A 7,073-nucleotide genomic window follows, 5' to 3' on the forward strand; every position below is an offset into this window, starting at 1 on the left:
GACAATGGCTATTTGTTTATAGGAGCAATTTCTGCTCTGTGTACCACAGTATGATTTCTCAAATGTGGAGGAGACTGCAGAGATTTCCTTTTGGCAGAGAGCAAGCAGCTTGGCCAATTAAGTCAGTGACTGAGGGATGCTTTGGGCTATGGGCAAATTACTAGTTCAATACATCAAATGCGATCATTATTTTATGACGTTCATTTTTAACATGTTAATTTTGAATACATCGCTGTTGTTCATGTTCCATTTACTTGCCATATGCTTACTAACCAGATACTCGAACAGGGTTTAATCTTGTGTTACATACTGACTTTCATTAGATATAGTCAATGCAACGTCAAACTTCAGTCACATATCATGTTAAATGATAATGGTAAGGTGACATATTTATTGTTTAAATTTATGTATTATTTCAGAGAGTAACTCTTGAGATGCTCATTTTTAAACTCTGCACCCAATACAGCTGGGAAAAGAGCAGTGTCAAGATGTGAGTGAACTCTGGCTACACTAAAGCCCTTTAGAGTGCCCTTCCAGGCACACAAAGTAATTAAACACAAAACCGATAGCCAACAGAAGGGACACAAATTGAGGTGTAATGAAGCAAGTCATTTCCTGCAGGGAGGAAATTAAAATGTACGGTGCAGTCTTTCGGTTAATTATGAAGTTGTGAACTACTTTCCAGTGTTGTTGGCACCAAAAGTGTAAAACTTCCCTCAGGCTCATTCCAAATTACCTTGATTACCTTAACACAATATTCAGCATATAATCTCTGCTCCCAAAAAGAGTAAACTAACCCCACTCACTGAGGGTCTGTGAAGACCCTTGCAGCCCTCAGCCCTGCCCCCCCCACAGGCACACACAAATACACACACACACACACACACACACACACACACACACACACACACACACACACACACACACTATAGAAGTGAGCTAGACACACATAATGTTTATGTAAAGGGAAATCCAAGTTCAGAATTGAAATCTTGTATTAGTTGACCTCAGTAAGACTTTGTTCAAAATCCTCTTAGCGTTGCATGTCATGCTCAAGGTGTCACCAGAAAAAAAGATAAATTAATGGGGAAATAATATGATCAATCATAAATATAATAATACCAATCATACTAATACTACTGCTAAAACCGATCAATATACAATATCAATATACTGACTGACTGATAAACTTCAGTACTAAATCAATGCAATATATACAGCACACAGTGGGATAGTTTAATTTAATAGGTTCTGTGATAATTAGCTTCCATTATTACAGTATTACCATGAGTATCTCAGAAAATCATTTTTTATGTCTTTTTATGTTTTGTCACGATCCCTTCCATCCCTCATCCCTAATCCCAGCAAAGCTCGCGTCCCACAAGGATTTTCACAGCGCTGCAGATGTAGCCTGTTTCCGCCACATTTATCCACAAGCCATTTCTGGGGTCATTAGCTCTGACAGTAAAGTGGGTCAGAAATGCCTACTGAAAGCCAATTAGATAATGAACGTGCAAAAGCCGATTCAAGCAATGTCTCTTAATCCAGACGCAGCAAACAGAAATTATTCATAGAACTAAATGGCTCTTAATGCTAATATATCGATGGCACTAAAAAAATCCCTTGTGAGGATGGTGCAAAATGAGCAGTCAGGCAGAACTTTGTGACTCCATGAAAGCCATCATAAAGACCACCTGCCTCTTGTACACTTTTCCCTCAAGTCAGGAGTTCTAAGAAAAGCCAATGCATTGATGGCCGCTGTTGGATGTGTGCCACAAGGGGTTGGGTAACTTCATGCCTGCGCACGCCCCTTCCACACTTTCCCTGATCCCTGACACTGACAGTCTGCTCTTGAGACATCATTCTGTCCCCCACTGAGAGCAAAGATGCAGGGTACTGGGCAAAAGAATTAGTATGGACATCTGTGCAGACAGTTCCATGACTTTTCCTCCTCTAAGATAACACTGATATTGTTACCCAAGGCAGTGAGACAGTCAGTGATATTTTCTTTATTGTTTTGTATGACATTCACCTTGCTACAATCTCACCCCAGTTCCTGGCAGATGAAAATGACCAGAATCATCTCCAGAAATCCTCAATACATTCTGTACTGGGAAGTAATCTCTACCACTGAATAGAGCAAAAACTATCAAATCTATGTACATTTCAAGATATTTAAAATGTGTTGTCACAATCAATTGTGTGTTCGGTTATCCTGGAGACTTCTCATGTTGTTTGAAATACTATCATGCATTGCTTTTGGAAAACTGGAGAGATGCACATAGTGAGAAATTACACAACAAGGTGGATATTAGTGACACCAGAGCTGAGTAGTATAGTGTGGAAAAGACTAAAAGGACTAAACTGGAATACTGCTGGTGCAAATTGGATTCAAGCACATTGATCTAATAAATCAACGTGGTGAAATTATCCCACATTTCCATGTTATTGTACAGTTACAGTAACGCTGCCTATCCTGAAATAAGATTCTGACAAGTTACCAGAAAGGAATTGTCTATGTAATCACAAAGAAGCCAATCAGTACATACCAGCACTGAGGAGAAAACCAGAGTGGCAAAAAAAGAGATTGATGAAGCCTCTTACTGGGAGACATTCTTTTTCCCTATGGCAACATTTTAGAAAACAATAGCACAGCCACACATGGATAAGCAGATGTTTTTAACCTCATGTATGACATGGGAGCACATGCACTGAAATCCCAGACGATATTATGAAACAAACTGAGGATTAAATTCCAGGTACTGTTCAAATGGACCTCCATATTGACTTTTTGGAGTAGCGTTCATTTAAGTGTGCCTGCTACTCAGCCACACCATTCCGCTGACAGGAAAATCAATTCCGCTTCAAAGGGATTCATTTACGTTCTTGAATAATGTTGAGAGCAGTGCAAATGACTGCAATTCTGACTTTAGACTCTGGTTTTCTTTATTAATATTTGCTGTCAGTCAAACACAATCAACAGACACATAACCTTTGAAGCGATGATGGTGGATCATTGAAGGCACAGTAAAATTGAACCTGTACACAGGTGGTGACATTTTTGAATAAGTTAGATTTTTTTTTTTTTTTTTTCCAGCAGGGCAGCACTTTCAGAACATCGTTTTTAGCCAGGTTTTATGTGTGGATGTTCATCTTGACTTAGTTTCTGTGAATTTCTTCTGATCAATAGACCTCTGTGTCTAATAATTAGACTTAAAACAAAGCTGCAGTCCATTGAAATGAAAACGGTATTGATCTCCTTTTAGGATCTGGTGCCATGAGTATTGAAACTCATTTTAAAAGCTTTTACTGAGAATAGAGGCACTTCTGACTGGCAGTTGCACCCTAATTGACTTGTGCACCTGTTGAAATGTGTTTTTGAACTTAGGTATATAATCTGTTAACAAAGGTGCACACTCAGTGCCAGTATGCGAGTGTGTATCTTTATCATGGATTTCTTTTTACCTTTATTTAGATCAACAGACCTCTGTCTCTAACCAGACTTAAAATATGGCCACAGTGCCTTTCAACTGAACACCATAGAAGTAAACTGATCCTTTTCAAATTGTCCAGAAATCATAACATGATATGGGCAACGACCCTTACATGCTGATTTTAGATTAACTCAAACCTGAGTAAACACACACTGATTTTGACATTATGCTGACATAACATGCTCTGTTTGAAACAGTGCACTTACACTCACAAATATAGGGAAAGTACACAGGAATATAAAAAAGGGATTCAGAAGCTTTGGATTCATACATAAACTCATTTTCATCAATGTCCCCATTTATTGCATATTTTAACATTTTTCATTCATTGCATGACTTGTAGAAGTATTTTTAGATGTATGATTTTTTCCTAGCATGCAGTGCAGGGATGGAATGCTGATCTGAAATATTGATGGAGGAAATGTATACTCATACTTGATTTGTGGTAGCCTCATTGTTTTATGTGAAAACTTGCTATCAACAACCATAGCTGGAGGGGAAGTCTTTACAAAGGATGGGATGGGAGATTTTCACAAGTACTACTAACAAGCACAACTAATAAAAATCTAGGTGTGAGCAGTTGCCATTTTCTCACATTAACAATGTGGTTAGATTGTCATTTGGGACATATGACAGCACATATTCCTGCCACCCGATGCTAGTCCATTTTGCCAGAGGCATTGTGCAGAATGACATTTTGCTGAAGTAAGTGGCTGTGGGCAAACTCTCTCTGAATTGACTGTCTTAACTCGCAAGCATAGATATCTCTATTGCAGCCAGATTCTCTTTGCAGTCACTATTGTGCCAGGGTTCATGGAATCAGCAAAGACCTAGGAGTGAAAGGATGAGGACCTGCTCTGGCCAGGGCAGCAAGAGCAGTCCCTGAGTTTGGCAGATGTGATGACAGCTGTCAGGAGAGCTGATGGAGTGTGTCTGCTGGTAGTGGCTACACACACAGTACAATGCATGTCCTGGGGTTGAGGTGTTCACTGAAGTAATACTGGGAGAAAGGTGCATTCCTCTAGAAGTACTGTTTTTCATTCTAAGATAAACACAGCTATTGATTTGACAATGTTGCTGATGATTTCAAAGTGAAACACCCTGTTTATTTCCCAGAACACCTCAATGTTAAGTTGTTCGATTTTAATTTCCAGAAGCCACCTGGGAGTTGGGACGTCGTTTGGAGAATCTCTTGTCTAGTCAAACAGCTAAAAGTTTTGTTGCCATAACAGTGAGAAAAAATTGAAGTCAGTCATGCCAAGATCTGTTTTCCACAAGGTAGCACTTCAAAACACAGTTCACTCAGGGCATTCATGTAGGATGTATGTCACACATAGACCTCTGAGCATCTGAAACAATTCAGATCAGTTGTGACCAATCTACTTTGAAATGACAGCTCTTTATTTAACCCTAACTGACTCATTTATTTGCCTCTTAGGGCAATGTACTACATGTTTTAAAAATAGTACTAGCTGTTGTGCATTGGCAGGTGGTTGACTCACCATCACCATCATCTTGTTTATCTCTCAATAAAACAATTAACCATAATATATGTGTTAAACTCTGATCATATAGTCTAACTGATGAAAGTAACTTTATAACTAACTGCAGGCTAACTTTTCTGGATGATATCTGTATTGACCATTGTTCAACAATATCTTGAGAATATCATAAAATGGCTTAAATGATCATGCACAGCTACTCCATCCTCAACACTTTAACAGTTCAAATTTTAGAAACAACCTGTCTGAACTTTCCACTGAGGGACAGCACAAGGGGGTACATCACTTTTGAAATGGCAGTGTATCTGAAGATTTCTGTTCCATACCAATGCCGTGCATATCCGTGCATACATATGTGCAGAAGCAATTTCAGTGATATCCTCTCTGCTAAATGTTAGCAGGCCCGGTGAGACTTCTGAAGCACCTTCAGGAACCCCTCACTGCCTCATGTTACTGATGTTGCATCACCCTGTGCAGTCATAGTCTCCCTTGCATTTGTGTGTTTATTTAAATACACAATGACCATTCCTAGAGGATAGATTGTTTGTAGTTGTTTATTCTAATCCTTTGTAATTACTTAATTAATTTACTCATCTTGACATTTTGGTATGCATTGTTTTTTTTTTCACAGCTAAATATTTTCCAGCACAAAATATATTTGATAATATTTTGAAAATTGCAAGTTAAAAAAACATAGCATTAAAAGCATAGCATTTAAAAAGTCGTAGCATTTAAGCAAACAGACAAGACTGGATTAAACACTGTTTTTTATGTATTACTTAATTTCTCTGAAAGGTCTGTAGGACTACAAGCGCAGTTGAATGAATACTTACTCCTTGTAATGAGCATTGTCTAAGATTAAACTTCATCTAATCAACGGGTCAGTTAAAAAGCTGCCTTGTGCAAGGGGGGTGTGGAATGACAGCCATAGTTTTGACTGATGGCGCATGCATCATTTTTGCATTAACTGGAGACCCATTGACTGGATCCTACAGAAGCAGTGCCAACTGTGGAACTAAAGGAGCATCAGCAGGACTATATGATCCATTAGCCAGCGCAGCAGTGCCTAGCAGAGCGCAGCGGAGTAGACTGGGGGGGGGGGGGGGGGGGGGGGGCTGAAGGTAAACAGAATGAGATGTTACAGGGTAGGAGAGTGGTCACAGTGGGACGGAGAACAGACAGCTTACGATAGGCGGGGGGCCACGCCGCTGGGTGTCAGCGCGGCTTGGCGGGAAGAAAAACAAAGCAAAGGGAGGTGAAGAGAGACTCAAAGGACCTGTCCGCAAAGGTCAGGAGGACTGAGAGAGAGAGATTGGCAGACTAGCGGATAGAGGGTGACCCTCATCAGATACCAGCACAGCTTAGTCCAGGCCAGACTGCGTGAAGAGCCCATGCTAGATAGCGGAGGCAGAGAGAGATTAGGTGAGGGAGCAAATGAAGACCTGTAAGGAGAATGGTGAGAGAAGTTGGAGACGGAGATCCTGGCAGATGGATTGGTCAAAACTCCCCCGTCACAGGGAGCCGAGGAGATGAATAAGACCACCCACTGAGATTGAGGTGAAAGAGGAAGTAAGGAACTGAACATTGAAGAAAAGGCTATAAAGTTAGAGCAGAGCACTTTCTTCAGAAGTTATGAACCGCTGCCCCATCTATGGACAGACTTTGAGTTTGAGTTGCAGTCTGGGTCACATTGGTTGTGAACACAGTGCATTGCAACAGCATATCATTTTCCAAACATTTGTGATTGATTATATGCGCTGTTCTGTTCTCTTTCACATTTGGTTTATTCCGTTGAATAAGATTGTTTTCTGCCTTTTTTCTCAGGAAATGTAAGTGAAAAATGCAGAAACCAGAAGAATTAATATACGAGCACCAGCAAAAAGTGAAATATAGGTTCTGAGTACACAGAATGAAAAGATTTGTGGAAGCATAACCTGGAGGACAGATGAAATAAATATTGCATCACTGTTGTACTGCGGATGATTTTTTGTTCTATGGTGCATGACAGACACAATGAATCATGCAAATGGTAGCATCAAGAGCTGTAATTACAGTGACATTGTGGACATTGTGTGAA

Source organism: Megalops cyprinoides, chromosome 18 (genome assembly GCF_013368585.1).
Source record: "Megalops cyprinoides isolate fMegCyp1 chromosome 18, fMegCyp1.pri, whole genome shotgun sequence".
NCBI classification, from domain to species: Eukaryota; Metazoa; Chordata; class Actinopteri; order Elopiformes; family Megalopidae; genus Megalops; species Megalops cyprinoides.